Raw genomic sequence first — 20,132 nt, forward strand, 5'->3', positions numbered from 1 at the left:
AAAAGTTTATGACAATGCCTGTTTTTAAGCATGATAATATATGAGGATATTACCTCTGAACAACCACTGTACTTCATTTGACAGAACAGGTCATAACGAGCCTTCACTTTACACCTTTGAAGCTCTGAATCAAGGGTAGGATTTTTGTCCATTTCTGTACTAAAGTTGCTAAAATTGAGGTCCCTTTGGTCTCCTTACTACAGAGCTTGTGTTTTTTCCACAGTCCTGAAACAAGTGAATACTCTCAAAACAGGGACATGTGTTGTTCTAAACCCTAATATTAATCTGTTACAACAGAGAAGTATGAAAGGATCAAATATATTGTTGCAACTTCCTCACTGATGAACTAAGGGTTTATACATGTTCTGTTTTCTTGAGTAAACCACTTTTCATCACCAAAAGGGGGCAAAGCAAATATACTGCTTTGCCCAACATTGCTTCTGGGGTTTGGAGAGCATTTGTCATTCACAATTAAGGTTTTCGTTTTTGCTCAACAAGAGCAGACCCGGAGACAAAGATTCCTTCCACTTCACTTTAGATACATGGCTGAGGCTCTCAGAACAGACTGTGATGGTTGAAAGATATTTATGCAGCTGGTGAATGCAGAGAGAGGGGTCTCAAGAGGGCTATTTGTAACCACAGCCTGCTGGGTCAGGCCCAACAGCTATTCATCCCAGTGTCCCATCTCTGGCAGTGGGCAGTAATGGCTATTAAGTGAAAAAGCACAAGAAAAGGACAAATATGTATGCTCTCTTCCTTGTATACTCTCTTAACCTCTGCTATCTACATCTTGAAGATTTGCTGACTCCAAAGTAGCAACCTTAGATTAAAAGAAAAAAAAAAGCAAAACACTCAAGTGGAGTTATCTGAACATTTGACTAGTCACTTTGAGATGGGAAACTTCTGCCAACCACATCATGCTGCAAAGATAGGCAGTGATGTAGAAACCAGTGCATAGGCAATGATGTATAAACCTCTGCCATAATATCATTGCTTCAAAATCTTAGCAGGGTGCTCATATCAGATGGCAGGATATGAGCAGGTATCAGTAAAAAACTCCAGCGACACTCCAGCCTCTGGAGGCAGAGGTAGAAATGCCACAGAGCCAAGATCAAACTCTTTGGGCATCCAGGTAAAATGCAGAAGCACTGTGGGCACTTCTGATAAGATGAGCCAACAGCATTTGTCATTTTTGCTTGTGAGGGGCTGACAGTGTCTTGGTTCAAGGTGCAAAAGAGTTGGGAAAAAGTGAGACCTTCAGCTCAGCTGTGTAATCCCCAGTCCAGGCATCTCCTCTCAGATCTACAGCAACTATGTGCAAGGAGCAGAAACACTGCTGCATGCTGGAGAGGTTTTTGTGGGGCATCCTGGGAAATACTGAGATATTGAACTGCTATTTCCAAAGATTGTTTCTAAGCAATATATTTAGCTTTATCAAACTCAATTTTAACCCCCAAATTTATTGTAGGGTTAAAAAAAAAAAAAAAAAAAAAATACTAGAAATAGACTGAAAGTCTATTTTTTAATGAATTGTTTTTACACAGGGTTTTTGTTTGTTTGTTTTGTTGTTTAATTTTAGATAGCAGCAAACACACAGTTGTTCATGGCCTTCAGAAGGCCATGTAAATCACTTTCAGATCCTACTGTTTTTGCTCCCAAACTGATCCAGTAATCAGGTCTCATGTTATCTGTTTAGTCTGCCCAGTCAATACATTGCTATTTAAGTTGCATTATCACTGAGATATATTTGGTACAACATCTGCTGGGATTGTATTACAGAACATTTACTTGTTTGCACAGCCAAATGCAGTGCTATTCAATTGGCCCCTATGCTAGAGACCCCAAAACATGACCCTGTCTCACCCCATATCTGCATTGCTTTCCCTGACTGCTTTAGGGACAGGACCTGGTCTATGTCTCCAGAGCTCCACTGCTGGTTTCCACTGCAGTGGACTGCAGAAAACGTAGTGTACACTGAGCTCTCTGCACAGTACTGAAAATATCACAGAGCTGCTTCATGCTCTCTCCCTCTGTTCAAGCAGAGGCTGAATTGGGAACCAGCTAGTGGTGTCCAGTGTGATTCACTGCTTTAGACCAGAGTGAAGGAGGAGAGCAGAGCAGACCCCTCTGGTACAGGGCTAAGGTTCAAAAGGCAGAATTCAAAGGGGTGTGGGGCAGGGGGGAACTGAGTTTAAAATAGCTTTAAATTAGCAGTGTCCAACTGAAGATAACAGGAAAAAACACCCAGAGTCACAGGACACCTCTACATGGATCTGCCAGACAGGCCATGACATAAGGGGAAAAAAAATTACCTTTTGCTTTGCATGAGTTGCTTATTGCCACAATTCTTCAAAGTCTCCCATACAGGGGGAAAATATCTCCTGCTGTTGGGAGTGACAGGGATGCTGGGAGACTCACACTCACAGGTACCTACTACAGAGAGGTAAAAAGACAAATCCATTCTGCACGTGTGACCAAGGCTTGTGGCTCAGCCACTTCCAGCTTGCTGCTGGCAGCTTGGATATTACCTCTAAGATAAATGAATAAGAGTTTAGGTCTTATTGGATTACTGTTTATTGAACTTTATAAATTCCAATTAACAGACCCCTGAGCAATACGAGACATGTAGTGTACTCTTCATTTTATAGTGCAATTATTACTGAGTTTATCCTCAGCTGAACAAGAGGTATTAATGGATAAAACATGGGAAAGAAGACATACTAATAGATAAAGGCAGATATTGGAGACACGGAGATAAACAGATACAACCAGGAGAAAATGCACAATGCAAGAAAGAGCACACATGTTTGGCTTATTAGGTTATTTCATTGCTTATACTACTATGCAGAAGGCCTACAGGAAATAGATGAGACAGTTACACAGATGAGTAAGTGCCCTAAATATGCAAGCAGAAGAAGAGAGTTGGGGAGGGGGGAAGAATAGAAGCAGGAAAAAAAAAATAAAAAGAGATAAAAAGCAGTCAAAATAGGACAGATTTTGGAATTTATCATTTTCACAGTTGCTCTAGAGGCATAAACATGTTGAGAAAGATCTCCCAATTCAGCATTTTGCCAGCATGCAGAGAAAGTTGTGCTAGTGAATCTTTGGTACTATTTGAGATAAGAAAATATGTGCGGGGTGTTCACCCATTAATTTATACAATCAAGATGCAATGCAATCTCTCCTTTCCCCACCCGAATATGGGACAGAAACCAAGCTGCTAACACAAGATCTGTAGGAACTCAGCTCCATTAAAAACAATGATGAAAGGAAGGTGTTTTTAGAGCTGCTATGGATATTTCAGGCCATTTCGGCCCCCTTCTCATTCCTGTTTTATTTTATTTTATTTTATTTTATTATTTATTGAGCCTGTGCATACTGTCTTTTACAGAGATAAGAGGAGTTTGTATGTGTGTAAACTCCAGCAGAAACTAACATTGATCCAGTCTGTTGCCAGAGCTCCATGATACTTTCACTTGCTAAATATAAGAGCTCTACCTCTTTTCTGCAGGTATTATGAGGTGGATAAAGGAAACAGATTCATGTTGTCTTCATTTCATGCTTGAACTTTCACATTATGATTCTCTGCTAGTGTGAATGTTATTAGCAAGGTAGTTTCCAGTTCCTTCTCCCCCACCCCACCATGGTGTCAGAGTCCAGGTGTTCCCAACAAATTTAAGCATCTCTCAGAACTCACAGCTTGGAAGATAAGATCAAAGGTGGGTATCAGGAGTTTTGCTTCCTAAAGTCCCAAATATAAGTAGTGTCAGCTACTTAATTTCAGGGACTGAAACAAACCAGATAATTTCTAAACTTGGATAACTGCTTGGCCCATAGAAAAAATTGACCCAGAAGCACCACAGCAAGCTGAAGGTATGGTTTCACCAGCAAGCTTAACAGTTTTGCTCCTGGGAACCAATGCCAAGGGAGATGAGGGCTGGGAAGGTAATCAGACACGACGCACCCTCACAGCAATTTAAAATAAGATTGTGTGGCTACACTCATGTTTTTGTGTGTGCTCATGGTGAAAGCCCTGAACCAGCACAGCTGCAGTCTGAACATAAGGCTTGCAAAGGAAGGGCAGTTCAGCAGAGCTGCACTCAAGAGGCTTCACCATTTTATTGGGGTGTTTAGATTTTTACCCACCTGTGACTGAGCTTGAAACTGATCCTAATTCTCTTCACCCACAAAATATTTCTTCTTGTCATACAAGAGTTGCTGGGGAGAGTGTGCAATGGTCTTGTTCCATCCTCTACTCAAAAGAAAACTAAAAAAAAAAATCTAATTGTTGCAGCCTGGTCCAAGTTTTGTCTTCTCCTGCCTGTGAGCTCCACTATAGCTGCTGGTGTCAAATGCTGTAGGTAATGAGCTACAGCAGCAGATACTGCAGTAAAAGATCTAAACCCCCAAATTCCTCTCTGAATTTTCTCTGGAAGTTTCTGCCCATGCAAAGAAGGTATAAGAATGTTGATTTGGTAATGCCTTAAATGAACAAGTCTGCTCTGACATGAGGAAGAAGATTCCAAAAATATCCCCCACCAAGGCTTGTAACTGCTTTTCAAAGCCTTTCTCTAAATATCAGGGTGATTTTACCAGAATATCTGTACAATCAAGTTTAAGAAACCTGTCAACCTCAACACTCTTCTCATAGGGATATCAATCATAGGAGTAGCTTGCCTTCTCAACTACTTTCTTGTGTTCCCTTCCCCTTTAGATTCTTGGAAGCTGTAATACCCATCCCCTTTAAAGCTATTAAGTAGCAAGAGGAAGTGAAATATTTCTCCAAGAGCACCTCTTGCTGATGAAATACAACCTCCTTGTGCAGGCACTGACCCAACACGGGGCTGTCAGCAGAGCTGCAAGCTCTCCCTCAGGTTAGAGGAGCACAGCTCCTCAACAGCTACATGAAAGACAGCAATTGAGTCCCAGGTCAGGCAGAGTTAATCTACTCAAAGGGCTGAACGTACCCAAGGAATGAAAACTCAGGATGTCCAGCCCCCTGCCTACTCCCTGTACCACCCCCCGAGCCCCCCATCCTGCAATAGATCATACAGAATGGATCACATTAATTTTCTATAAACTCTATCAACTTGAGTGGCATGTCCTTAAGGGTTGGGTGATTGATAGCCACAATGAAGTCTTATAATCTAAAATCATATTAATATTAATATTAAAGATTTTCTGTCCTTTATGTGCATCATTAAATTCTGAGTATAAGGTGAAATTGACAACATACATTTTGACAGCTTATCTATAATAAATATGCAAATCTTGATACCAGCATGTCATCACAGACTTTGCTGCTCCTTGAAATATCAGAGAGATCCTTTCTTTATATGACATTTACAGTGAAAGATCAGATATAAAGCATTTTGTATGACTGAGATTTTCATTGGTTTGGTCTTCAAGTGCAAAGATAGGGGCTTCATATTCCATTGGCACCAGCATTATCCCTCTTCTTCCTGACATCATGGTGGGGAAAAAGTGTTTCCACTCTATCTCTGCACTCCTTACAGAAAATGAAATTAAAAAATGTACTCTCCTAAGGATTGTCTTCTCATAGGCTCACACATGTTACCAGAGAGGTGATGATTCAACACAGGAGAGTTGTATTTAGCCCAGGAGAAGGATCAAATTCCCTAATAGACAGGATGCCAGCTGTCCTTAACCCTGTGAGTCTACCTCAGACCTCTGCAGTGCCACCCCAGTCCTATAGAGAATTCAGAAGCCCAGACCTGATGAAGGCTGTATTTTAGAAGGTACCCTGCCTGTTTCTGCTCAGTATTCACACAATCCCAACCCACAGATACACACTTCACCATACCACCTCATGCACCTCATGCTTGTATATTCACAGAAAGCTGATTTGAGTTTTGATTGAAGCCAGATTTGAGTTTTCAGCCTGTTGTTTGGTGGGACTCTGCACATGGAGTGTGAGGAATGTCACTCCTGGGCTACAACACTGGCAGTGAAGAGGTTCAAAACAACTGTCCTGGTCTGTGGATTTTGTGGATTTTGGAGCCCTCAGCCTTCTCCTACCTCCAGTCAGAGGGTGCTGCCAGACAACAATGCCAGGACATTAGGGGAAGAGGGGTGAGTACTGTGAAATTGCCATGACTAGCTAAAGATCCATCGAATTTTGACTGGGAATTTGAAACATATGATTTCTAAATAGCTAATCACAAATTTTAAACTACTTTTAGAGAGAATGTGTACATGTCCATGTCCATATGCAACAGCATCCTGCCTCCCACAACAGGTTTGCATGAAGAGTTTCAATGCTTCAGAAATTTCCACTTCCCAGAATGGCTAAATTGTTCAGAGCCTGTGAGGGAAATCCTTCTACCAGAGAATGAAATCTGTGTCAAATCAGGCATCTCCCAATTCATGCTGTCAGCAGCCAGCCTCTGCTCACAGCCACATCCCACAGCAGCTGCAAGCCACGAGATGTGGCTGAGGGCTGCCACCCTGCCTGCTGTGTAGATTAGCTAGCAGGAGCTTCCTAATCTAAGAGATGCTGCTCCAAAACCTGGGCTATAAAGACAATGAATTCCACAAGAAGGGCTGCAACCTCTGCAAACTATAGAGAGTCATGTCAGCAGGATGTGTTGTCAATACTGACCCCTTTACAGAGAATAAGGGGTAAATAAAGGAGGCTTTATTTCTTCTTTCCCTGTGCTGTTCTCACAATTAACACTCAGGTCCCGTGTTGCATTCATCTTTGACTAATCCTCCCCTGCATTATTTTTATTTGTGTTGACTTGACACACCTTAATCCCTGAGTCAGCTCCTATTTCTTGCTAAACCAAAGGTAAATTATACCAAGTCTACCCAGCAATGTTAAAGCCAGCAGGATTTATAATGTAAAGCACCTGCTAAAAATACCCAGGCAAGCACACCAACTGCAAGAGCTTTCTACAGCACCAGAGACAAACATGTCACACCCAGAAGATGCAGAGCAGGGTGGGGGTAAAGCAGTGCAGCTTGTGAGTGTCCATGTCTCTGTCCTGCACCCAGGACACAATGAGGCATCAAACACAGGAGAATTTTCCTGTTGGCCCCTGCTCTTGCAGTGATTTCTCTCACTCCCATCTGCTGGAATCATGGCTGTGTGACAAGCATCACCCATGTCACTCACAATACCACACCTTCCGAGCAGGCAGAGTGCTCTCTCTCTCCATCGCATAGTTATTTCTGCTCACTCTGGGGACTCCTCACCCAGGGCACTGCCTGTGTGTACTCCCTCACACACAGTACCACGCTGCTGGGCTTTATTTTTGCCTTTCTCCCCATTCCCTGCCCTGCTCAGCCTCTCCCACTTGTCCCACTCTCTCTGCATCCATGTCCTAGGCACTGAGTGTCACTTGTGCTTTCTCTCCCTCCCTCCTGCCTCCTTCCTACAGTCTCTCTTCCAAGCTTGCAAAAGCCCATGTGCCAGGTGGGAAGACAGTTTTTTGATTCATCCACATTATCAGCAAAGTGCATCCAGATTTGAACAGCCCTGTCAGCTCTTGAGAAATGAAACAATAGCAAATATCTGGTGAATTTCATGGTTATCAACACTCCTAATCAGGCAGATGAACTGTAAAAAAAAAAAAAAAAAAAAAAAAAAAGCATTCATTACTTTGAACTAATGATTCCTTAACATCTTTGCTTTTTGAGACTTCACTCTGTTCAGTTTCCTATTTATTTTTTTTTTAAATGTATTGGAAACCCAGCCCGTTTTTTCCCAGGAATTTCTCTGCAAAATCCTGAAGCCTGAGGTCTCCTTCCCTCCTCCCACTCCTCCAGCTCCTGTTTGCAGAGCATCATTATCATTATGTAATGATGTTTCTGTCGAGCTAGCAGAATTGCATAGTAAAGCGCATTAACCTGGCGATAACGGATCACTTACATTTTTTATCATGATCTATTGCCGAGTTAGCACACCAGGCCACTTCCAACAGCACCACGCACTCGATAAATTAGTGTGCTGGCCTAGAACTTGTGATGGAATATTGTTTGGATTTCTGGTGGCTCTGCAACTAATTGTATTTTTCCCCATCTGTTTGCTTTGCCTTGACTCTGGGCTGTCGAGGGAGGAGAGCCTAGGGGATGAGCGAATAAGTGAGCTGTCTGTGCAAGATTTATCCCTTGGCACTAATTGTCTCACCCTCTGCTTCATTAGAACCATCAACTCATTCCCTCTTGGTAGCCTCCAAATTTGCCTGATCCAGGCAAGGTGCTGATCCTTTACTCTTTGTTGGGAGACAAGGTTTTCTCAAGGTTGTCAGCAGTTTCTGTACCCAGAGACCTCAGAGGCCCTACATCTCTGAAATTGTCTCAGACAAATCAGGAATAGACTGGGCACTCCAAAGTTTTGGCTTAATACAGTATTGGTCTCATTTACAAACTCACATGCCTCAGAAAAAAAAAATAAAATCCAACTGCCAAAACATGCCTCAAGCCAAGAGAGAATTCAAACTGCTTAAGTGACTAACAGCAAAGCCCATACAACTTCTAGGACTTCACCCAAAGAAGAAATTATGGTTTTTTAATTCAGTAGGTTTTTTTTTTTTTTTGTGAGGTTAACACTGAAGAATTCTCCCAGGATCAATGAACAATGATGGCAGGAGCAGGAGATGGATACCTGCAATCCTTGTAGCTTACCTGACAGGCCAAAGAAAGGAGCTACATATTGCTACACCCTTTTTGCTCATAGCTTCTGCAGTGGACACCCCTGACACAGAAGGGTTTCTTGTGTCCTTTTCCTTGAAGCCCTCTTTTATTTTCCTCTCACTTCAACAATCAGGGCCAAAAATAAATCATATTTCCACTACTTACATCGGACCTACAAAGCCAGATTATGGCACTGGGTATGTCTGTGCACAGTCCTTTGAGAGCTGCCCTGTTATTCCTGCAAGCTAAGCAGGTCACTAGAGAGACCTAGAGGTCCCAATTCTGGAAACTTATGCATGTAATCCTTGTGCCACTGCTGACCACAACAAGTTTATTTGTGTACTTAAAGTTAAAAAACTTCATGAAGTGCTTGCAGGATCAGAGTCCTATTTCCCTGGATGGTAGTTCTGCTGCTGGTAAATAAGTGCCAGGAAATAGAGCAGAGACATGCTGGTTTGTGCATCCCCAGGCACACAGAAGACAGAAGCAAACTCTAATATTTACCAACCTGAAAAAACTGTAAAACCTGGATTTTCCAGCTTCCCTGACAGTACTAGCAGCAGAAGAGTGAAATAAATTAAATAATCATGCCATAAATACTAATTAATTGCCATTAAAAAGTACTCAAAATGCAGCCATTAATCAGAATAGCTCAGGTACCTAAATAAATATTTACTATTATGCGTGCATATTTAATCTACCTACCCATCAAAGACTAATGCTCTCTTCCTTGCCAGTGAGGCTTATTAACATCCTAGAGGGATAGAACAGCATCCCAGAACTGTGCAGGAATGTGGCATAGGGATTTAGGAGTAAGACAGTTGCACAGGCAGAAGCATAAGCCAGCAAAGGTGGTGCTATATTTAGCCTTACATCCAGGAATAACCTCATCTTATTACTTGTGTTTAAACTAACAGCTCTAGGCTCTAATACCCAAACTCATTGTCCCTAGCAAGCCCTTCTTAATGGATAGATCCCATCCTGAACATCTCCTAAGCCTACACATCAAAGTCTTCTTGAGGCTGGGATTTAACATATTGTATTAATGAGAATTATTTCCAAGAAGCTGTGCAAGAACAGGTCTATCCATAGCTTTCAGAAAACAAAACAAAACAAAAAAAATAAACTCTATATATGAGTCTGTTTAGAGATGATTTTTTAGGAGGCAGGTTGGAACAATTTTCAGGAGAAAAAATTCAGCTAGGAAAGAAAAATATAACTACTAAGCTTTCAGAGTTGAGAAGGCATAACTAGTTTTGTTTGAGACACACAGTCCAACTCAAAGTTCATAAAGAAGAAATAAGGATACTCACAACCTGAAAAAAAGAGATTTTACAGCCTACTACCTACTGCAAATTAGACTCTTTAGGGCCTTTGCAGTGCTGCTACCCTGTGTGTTAAGAATTCGTTCCTCCAAAAAGTAGGGTAGGAAGTGCTCTCAAAAAGGGGAAACCTTGACAAGATGCAGCTTGTGGGAAGGAAATTATAAGGAGAGAGGACATTGGGCCTTGATTATGATGCTTCTGGTGCAGTCCTGGGCTTGTGTTCTCCTGCTTTTTGAGTAAATTGTTTTTCCAAGTGTCTTCAGGGGAAATTAAATATAAATAATTAATAAATATTGGAAATACTATTTTAATTGTTGACAGGAGCATTTGCTATTATATCTAATAAAATAAACAATTGGAAAGATTTTGGGATTTTTTTCTGGTTGTTTTTTTCATTTGTCTTTTTCCTAATTGGGCTTTGAGAATTTCCCTATGAAATACAAATAGATACTTCAGTAGTGACAAAACTAAGAAAGACTCAAAGGGCGAGCAAGTCAGGTAAGTTTCTAAGGAGGGCTTTCTGCAATAATTTTTTTGGTAGAGTTTTTTTAAACCTCTCCTAATTATTTACATAGAGTCAAAATATTGTAAGCAAGAAGGGGATGCTCCAGTACCTTAATTTTTTTAAACACAACTGCCTGTAGAATAGCAAATACTTTTCCCACTTGCTAACTTCTCTGATGTGGTGTTTGCTTCTGTTGAAAGTGAATTTCAGAGCCTATACATTCCTTATCAGTTAAGGAGTTACTACCTTATTGCTCAAACTGACAAAGTTCCATTCCTATTCTTACTGAAAGAAAATAATGACATGACCACATTCTAGGTGGGTAGCAAATGAATTTATGCTCAAAAAGGAGGAAATAAGGAAGTATTTCCTTTCTAGTGACTAAGAGCCCAATCCAAAACCAGAATCAGGTGTATACCTTCAAAGGGATTTCAACAACATGTCTGCTATGTAAATAACTTTTTAGATACAACTATATCACCCTCTCTTTGGATGGACCACAGCACAGCTCTCAACAGGAAAAAGTTAAAGTTCAGGAAAAAGAAAATGGCTTTATAGCCAACATGTGAACTGCAGCTTTATTTGTTTTGGCAAAGTAATGTGAATTTGTACCAGCTGGGAACCTTCATGACAAATGCAGTGAGTGGGAACCAGGTCTGATCTTGCAAGGAGCTCTTGCCTCCATGTGAAATCACTTCAGGACAGCTGTCAGGAACAGGAGCAAAGCTTTGCAGAGAAGCCTGCCAAAGTCCACCTTCATTTCTGAGCAAAAAGGTATATCCCCTCTCTGAAGTATATGAAAGAACCCCTTTTTGTCCTAATCCTCTATTGTTGCACCTTCTCCAGATAATCCTAATAGGACTAAGAGCAATTTTCAGGAACTAATTTTCCAGGCTTTAGGGGAAACAGTAGAAAGTGCGAAGACATCAATTGCCTGTCTTATACTTTCCCAGAAATGAAATGGGATTGTCAGGGGAATTAAAAAAAAAAAAAAAAAAAAAAAAAAAAAAAGGTTTTTGACTCAAAAGTTTGAGTACACCTGCACTAGAAGAATTGTAATATAATGGAGAGGTCTATGAAGGTCTTTCGTGTTAAGGAGCATAGATGTGAAATATCTGTTGACAGTGGACAGTGTCTTCTAAACCTGGGGTTTATTCTGTGACTGCATAAAATTGATATGCCCTGTTCACAGGTTGCTGTGGTGGCAGCTGAGAGAACCAGTGTTGTTAGGTGCTTTCAAAAAAAAGAAGACTCTATTATCACTCACCTTTCAGTAGTGTTGAAGAATCTCCTGATGACATTGTGCTTTTGCTGCTTTGTTTTCTGAACAGCATATGTGCTGCTCTGCCCTGCCCTGTGGCTCTGTGCAGCCAAACAGGGGAGCAGAAAATGGGAGCAGCTCCACGTGGTTCAGGTGCAGTCTGGGGCTTGCATATGCAGAGATGGAGCAGGTGTGACTGTCACTGTAACTGCGTGGGGTCTCTTGCATGAGCAGTCCAGCGTGTGTGTCTGTCTCAAATCTACGTCAGCCTTCCAGCTGTGATACTTTCCAAAGATGTTTGCAGCAGGGGGATAAGCTAACCTTGGTGACTCTGGCATCCCCTTGAGGAGAAAAGTCCTCCTAGGATGTTTCAGCAGGAAGACCTTAATGTAAGCAGTTTAGATTTACTATAGAACTCCATAAGTTTTGATATCTTGTGGGTTTTTTGCTGATTCTTTCTTAGGATTTATTGTTGTTCTGTTTTGCTTTAAGCGTAAGGCAGGTTCAAATCAATGTTTTAGAAAACAGCAACTTGATTCTTTGTCCTTGGCCCCAGCCTGTTTTTCTCTGCAAAGAAGCAATGTTGTTTTTGGGTTTTTGTTTTTGTTTTTGTTTTTTTTTTCTGTCAACTGTTAGAGAAACTAGAAGCTTTGTGTTTCCATGACCCAGCCTGTTTTTTAGCACCAAGGAGATTTTAACAGAAAATCCTCAGAAAACCCAGTGCCCTAAACATTTCAGATAAACATTTGTCTTGTATATTTGTGTGGAGAGAGAGAGAGAGAGAGTATTTTGTTGGGGATCTCAGGCACAGAGGAGAGCAGGCAGCTGCTCTGTGTGTGCTGAGCACAGCTGGGGGATGCTGGTGCTGGAGGTGGCTCCCTGGACCAGCACAGGTGAGTGAATGCCCCACCAAGTACATGGCAGTGATTGGATGTGACAGCTACTACTGTTCCCAAAACAAACAGTGTGCACCAAAAAAGAATCAAGGTAGTGCTTCGGATGCTGCGATAGCTAGAGGTAAAAAATGTTTTGCTGCTTCTTGTGTCTTAATTCTGGACCAGAGATTTGAGAAAATGATGCTCTGGTAAGGGCATTTATGTGACTCAGAGGAGACCTCAGATCTGGGCCCTGTTCCAAGATACGGATTCATTAGAGAAGAAGTATTTATGCTGATGGAATAGGTACTTTTGGGGTTGAGTAGAAACTGAGCAGGGCCTTTGAGGTTGGGACATAAGCACCACAAATTATGGTCTAGACATATTTATTTATTTATATATTTGTTTGTTTATGGCTATAGCTCCAGCCTTTTCATATATCTAAATTTCTGTTACGTTACTGGGAACAGAAGCAGCTTTTACTTTCTAGGGGTAAGATAAGAATATAGGCTGTGAGGTGCTCTTGCATGATGATAGTGTAAGGTGCATAAATATAAAACCCTCTCTGACCTCACTGATGGCACAGAGAATGGTGCAGCATAAGGAACACTGGGCTGGTGGTCAAAAAACTTAAGTTCATTTTTTCCCTTGGCTGCTGAGCTGCTGCATGGCCTTGAGTGTATGACTTCCTCTCTTCTGTTTCTCTTGGCTTGTGTTTTTGTTAAAGAATGAACAGCACCTTGCACTGTGGGGCACTGATTGCAGCTGAGCTTTCCAAATGCAACCATATTGCATAAGGCAAACTTATGAATTATTTCTATTGGTTGTCTGATAGAAAACAAATTTATTCTTACTCTTGTAGTAGAATGTCATTACTATTGCAAGGAAATGGAGTTTCTCCCAGCTGTGCAAAGCTGGTGACAGAACTAGGCAGCTTTGAACTTCCCGTGAATTTGCTAATGCATGAATCGTCACTGACTGGCAAGTGGAATTTTTCTTCATGTTGTTTGTGGGTGAAATTCATTTCTGTTTAGGCTTCTGCAGTCATTTAAGCTGAGGCTGACATAGAGGGCTTAAGGATTTCATAGGTGTGAGATTGCTCTCTGCAGAGGAGTTCAAGCTTTTCATCTCCTATCTGTCCTTAGTTTTCTGCTAAGACGGATTATGTGCTGTTAATGCTAATTTGGAGCTAGAATCAGAGTTGCTGTGAGGAGTCAAAGAGTTGGTGGGGAGAGTTAAACAACGATTTCAGTGGAGCGTCATCTATTTACAGTCGTGTTCTGAATCAGACACTGGGAATTTAGTTCAATGACTCGTGGTTTTGCATCGGTTGACTGGAAGTCACATAAAATGTCTCTTGCCTGATGGAAGGCCAGAAAGAACAAAAGAGCTGCTTCCTGTTGCATCAGCTTCTTTTCTAATGCTAAACAGAGACACTCATTTAAACCTGGATCTCATGAATCATTTCTTAAACACAAAGGCTAGGAAAAGTCTCTGCTAGTGGAAAACTGAAAAAGGTTTCTGGATTCCTAACAAGTAATTTAGGGTATCCTTGCAGATTACCAAAAACTGATCTGTGGAGAGGGATCAAGACAGCATGAGGGGAAACCTTCCTGCCAGTTAATGTTACTTACCTGCCTTCTGTCCTTGTAAAGAGGCTGTATTTTTAGATTAGTTTTCAGAAGACAAGGCTATTGATGGTAGTGTTACCATCTCTGACTCTCCCCTACTCCACTCCAATGATTTCTGAAAATCTATTCAACCTCAGAAAACTTCATTACATCAAAAACCTGAGTGACTAAACTGGAAAAAATGCTATGAAAATGGGTATCCGAGTAGAAAAGAAAGATTTAAATAAGAGGTGCTTTAGTGATAGACCACAGAGATGGCTCAACTATGCTAGTTGAAAAAGCCCAACTTCTGTTTTAGCCACATGAAAATCTTTATCCATGGCAGGATACTTCAGCCTGCTGGACTACCTAACTTTTCACTAAAAATACTAAAGGCAGCAGCTGGACTAGTGTACTGCTCTGAAGTTGCTAAAATCATTCTACCTAACTTGGCCAAAGCTCGTGAAGTTCCTTGAGTGCTTGATGATTCAACAGCCTGTGCACCCTGCTATGAAACAAACAAAGAACTCATTAGGAAAATGTGCAGTAGCTTGAGTGTGCCTTCCTCATCAGGGATGCGTCTGTGTGAGAACTCGTAAAAGATGACTTGCAGCAATTATGTCAGTGGTACTTTTAAGCTGATTCCTTAGTGAAATGTGTTTCTTTTCAAGCAATATGTTGTCTGCCTGCCTAGGGCTGGCTCTGTCTGTCAGTCTGTCCTTCCAGTGTAACCCTGAAAATCACTGGGAGAATTGAACATGATATGATAGAGAGGAGAGGTCTCGGTGACCATTATAAACTTCATTAATGGGATGACTGATAGTGAAATCACTAAAGAAAAGGCTGCTAAGCTCACCCTTTAGTAGACATTAGGGAACCTGCACGGAGAACAAGACATCAAAAGTAAAACGTCACCAGTTTTCTCTGGTCTCCAAACAACTTGTTTTTAGCTGTGCTGGACCTGAGTGAGACAGGGGAAGGACGGATTTAATTCCCCCGCCCTGGCAAGGGAATATGCTTAGCCCCTGACATCATTACAGATGAATCCCTCCAGGGATATTAAAGATGGAGAGCATAGTTCAATCTTGGTGGCGTCATGTCCAGAGGGCCAGTGGGAGAAATCCTCCTTGCCTAGTTAGGCTTAAAGGGAAACTTAACATGAGGAGGATGACTAAAGTGCATTTAGAGCGAGTGATTTATGTAAAACTATAACCTTTATAAAATAGGATTAAGTGCCAATGTGCTTACATTTGGATGGGGAACGCTTGTTATTTGCCCTGCAAGAGTTATGGCCAATAGGTCTCTGAAACAGAGACCGAGCAAGAGACAGAGAGTCTCAGTCACTTTTTCTTTTTCCCTTCCCTCCTGCCTGCCCCCCTCCTTGTTTCATTAAAGCTACACATCATGCGAAGTGGCACCAGCCTCAGAGAGTCTCTGACAAAACCATTGCATGGAGCCTCAGGACAGAACTTGCTGCAGTTCATGTTCTCTCCCCCTGCCCTTCCCCTCTCTGCCTTTTGCTTTCCAAGTGTACATCCAATAAGTCAGATGAAACTTAATCTTTTTTGCTCTATTTCTAATTCTCTCTTCCTTTCTCTGTTCTCCCTTTCTCTTGCTGCTCTTCTTCCTTGTCTCTCCTCTGCCCTCCAGGTTCCAGAACAGCAGTGCTTTTTGGGCTTACCTTTATCCCTTACTGTTTCTGGCCTTCTCCCTCAGCTGCAGATCAATAAGTGCAAATATTGGGCAGGGAACATCAATGGAATATTAATATATGATTAATGAAAATTAATTTATACCATTCATTCCTTATTTTCTCTCAAATTGTTCACTGGACTGATTTTATAGCAGAAGTGTGCTTGGAGCAGAGTGAGAAATTTGCTTTTTTATTCTGAGACCCACAGAAATTGGGTACCTCTGCCCAGAGACCCAAACAGAGTCTTGAAGATGAATCCCTTTCCCAAGAGATGCATAATGTGAAAGTGAAATGATGCTCTGTTCTATGTTGATTAGCTGGAAGCTAATATCCACTTGCCACCATCTCTCTTTTCCTATTGCACAACCCAGGTGCTCTGGGATCTGCTTTGGCTTTGTTTGGGTTTTTTGTTTTGTCAGTTTCTGAGTATCTGTAAAAATTTACCAACAAGAGGTTTGCTCCTGCAGCATGAAGTCAACTCTCCAAGAAAATGAGCAACCACTGTCAGCATTTTTAATAGTTTCCTCTTCGGTTTTGTGTTTTGCTTTTACTTTAATTTAAACCCCATTATTTAATTAGTAGACAAGGTGTGCAATAATCACTGAAGTGTGAACTCAGCTTGTATCTTTATTTCTGTGCAAAAGCATTCTCATTTTTATGCCTTCCTCTGTGGAAAATGGGATATATCACCCACCTGAAATAATGGAAGGGTATCTCAAGCCACTTAAAAATAACCACTGTCCAATGAATCTGACTTCAGTAATTTCTTGAGTTTAGGAAAATCTTTCCTTTCTCATGCCAGGAGGAGAACAGAATTATTGGTAGTCTTTGCTTTTCACATCCGCTGCTGCTATCTCAGAAGGAAATTGTGAGTATAAATCAGTTGGGGGCTCTGATCCAGTGATTCTCTTCTCTTTTTGAGTGCAGATTGCTATGTTTTCCTCCCTATGAAATGGGAATTAGGCTCATGGAAATGCAAGGCCTGTAAAGCTGATTTTTATCATGCTCCAGTTTTCTGCTGATATTATTGCAGTGACTTCCGTGTTCTTTGCTCTTGGTATATATCAGGATTTATGAAGATAAGGGTTGGTGCAATAAAGTTTCTTAATATTAGCGAGAAAATTAATTTCTAGTCTGTGCCCTAACATGACATGTGCCAGTTATTGATGGATGAATAGTAAAAGGGGCAGAGGCTTTGCTCAATCTGAATTCTTGCTCCTCCAAACCTTTTCAATATACTTTCAACTTTAGCCAGGAGCTGTAATGTTGCATTTCTGCAATAAGTCCTTCCTCAAATTTTTCATCTTGACTTAATACGACCTCTCTCTCAAATGGTTACTTGCAGCTGTCAGGATTAGGAGGACTGATCTGTTCTCAAGACAAAACACGAAGACACTTTCAAGACCTGATTTTCTCAGATTTTCTCATTCTAATGGCTAAGCTGGCCATGCTCAAACAACAACTTTTCTTCCAGTGACTCTGCCTTAGTGCTGGAGCTCTAAGCTCTGCACTGAGCAAGGAGCCAGGAGGGCACTGAGGTAACTGAACTTCCCCCCTCCCAAAACCCAAGACATCCCAAATCAGTTTGATTACAGCTTTGCTTGAAAGCTTCCGGGTCCCTTAGAGCCTAAATGGCAGTCATGTTTTACAGATGGATTGTTCCAAATCCTTAGGGAAGGGGAAAAAAATTAACAAGGAGGATAAAGGAGAAAACCACTGCTGCAACCATCTCACCAGCTCCAGCTCCCCGGCAGCCGCTGCTGTGTAACGCGATCCCCGCATGTGGTGCATTACTGATTTCCAATATGTGGTAATATTTACATTAGCATTAGGACACCATCAAACCTTTACTTATCCACATAGTTAAAACTGTTATCTGTATATGAACCCCAGAGATGATATATCTAATTGTCAGCAGTGACCTGATGATAATAGCAGTACAATTTAGTTACACTATACAATATCATTAATCATCCAAATGTAGCATAAACAGAATGGACCATTTGCTAAGGTCTTTCCAGGGGTGGGAGGAAGATCCCTCATTTTTAACAGCTATATGCCAGAGGCTTCCCTAAGGAAAGGGGCTGGCAGGATGGGGAGGAAGATTTCTCTATTGAAATCAGAATCACCTTCAAGGGTGGTACATGCCTCTATTTATTAGCGTTATGCTACATATGCTAATGGCAGACTGTACACTATTTCTGAGCATTAACATCTGCTCAAAGCAACAGACTTTCACTTACAGAAACTGATTTAAACTCAGTGAAGCAGATAAACACAGAAATCTAAGCAGGTGGCTGCAACTGAAGGAAGAATTCTCAATTCCTGCACTCAACCGATGAACTTCACTAAAACCGTAATTAATATTCAGATAACTGTATTCCAAAACATAGAATAAACAAGATCATTTAAGGGATGCAAATGTCTACCTGGGATGAGGAGTGGCAGGGGCCTGGGTTTGGAATACAGAGTGGTTTGAATAGAAATCCAAAGCTGGCCTGGGCCAGAGAACACAAAAAACAGGAGGGTGTTATTTCATTGTTCAGAGGCACAAAGAGGGAATTAAACTTTTAAACCAATATTTTGTATAAAATTATGATAAAAATTGATCTTTCATTGTAGGATGTTGGATGGTCTAAAGATCTTGTTACAGAAGTACTGGTAAATTTGGTCACCACTTTCAATACCCCAACCTTTCATTTGGAACATGTTGTAAAGGCATGATAAAAATATAACAAAATACATATTTTTCTGTCCTCTCAATTCATACTTTTTCAAGTTTTTTTTGAGCACTGATGGCTGGTTCCAAGTGAAAGGCTCTGTTCCATCTGCATGATAATGTTAAAAAAACACAAAAGTCCTTCCTGTTTCTCTCAAACTTCATGCTCATCTGAAATGTTGCGCAGACTTTGATTCCAATCTAGCTGACCCTGAAGCTTAGAGTGAAACATTAAATGCAAGTGAATTTTACTTGTGTTCAGCTTTTATTGCAGACATTTGATCTGGTTCCAGATGTACTGCTTCTCCAAGGAATTATGTGATCACTCTTTTTCTTATACTAGTGATATATATTACTAAAATGCCAGTCCTAAAAGGCAAACCTTGTCCACTCCAGGCATGTCTCTGGACTGGTATTTCCTCTCGGGTGCTTCCAGAAGACTCTGCTCAAGGTTTTATTGTGCCCTCTGTATTACTTTTCTACTCTTTTCTGACCCAGATAGAAGGAATATCTCATGCACTTATAGTACAAGAACTCCAAGACTGGTGGGTTGGAGCTGCACGAGGGTGAAACAGCTCATTGGGGTTCTCTACAGAAAGAAGTGAGCAGAATCAGGCTTTGGAAGTCCCTTGGTCTGAAAATGGTGAGAGCCTGGGAGAATGATTGAGGGAGGTGTTGTACACTTCCTGTTCTTCGTTTTCTCTGTCTTTCTTTTCTATTTCTTTTCCCATTATTTATATAAACATTCCCTTAATGTTTAAAAGGTTTTCTAAGCGATTCTCAAAGGCGTCAACCTCGTTTACAAAGCTGATACCCGTGTTCACTGGATTCCAGGAGATGAATGGAAGTGAATAGCAAGCAAAGCAAAATTTAAAGGATAATTTTGAGATCTGACTCTGAAAATAACTAAATGCACCATGGGCAGACTCAAAGAAAAACATTCCTATTCTTTTTTGGTGTTGCTCTCTCTTCTAGTTCCTTCAAGTCTGGTGTGCTTTGCTCTACTTCCCCAACACCAACTCCAGAATGTGTGAGAATATATGAGAATCTCAACTATTTTTTTTGTTTGTTTGTTTGTTTTAATGTACATTTTTCAGTCTGTGTGTTAACTGAGAAAATCAGAATCATATAGATTGAAACACTGTAAAACAGAATGCACTGTTCTGAGCTAAAATGATTGAATGTATTTTGTTTAGAGATTTTCAGCCCAGCATCATAATTTTGGATGATCCCTTCCATTTTTCTGAATGCATAAGAGCTGACAATAAAACCCTATTCATCTTCAAATATCAATTTGTTTTCTTTGAAATCAAAAGTAACAACTTCATGGCTTTCCAAACTCTAAGAGTAACTCCCTCTTCTGTGAACACTGGAAATCACAGGGTATGACTGGGCTGCTCTGGTCTTTTGGGAAGAGGTCAAGGATGCTGGACATATCTAATATGCCTATATTATTGTGAAGATTTGAGGTTTATTCCTGCTGATC

The 20,132-nt window shown here is 41.0% G+C and overlaps 1 protein-coding gene across 10 annotated transcripts in view; it reads right to left on the reverse strand.

The window, feature by feature from the left end:
- The window catches only part of CELF4 (CUGBP Elav-like family member 4), a 690,435-nt gene that overhangs the window by 639,643 nt on the left and 30,660 nt on the right, over positions 1 to 20,132 (reverse strand). The gene's annotated exons all lie outside the window — the stretch shown is intronic.

Source organism: Erithacus rubecula (genome assembly GCF_903797595.1).
Source record: "Erithacus rubecula genome assembly, chromosome: Z".
NCBI lineage: Eukaryota > Metazoa > Chordata > Aves > Passeriformes > Muscicapidae > Erithacus > Erithacus rubecula.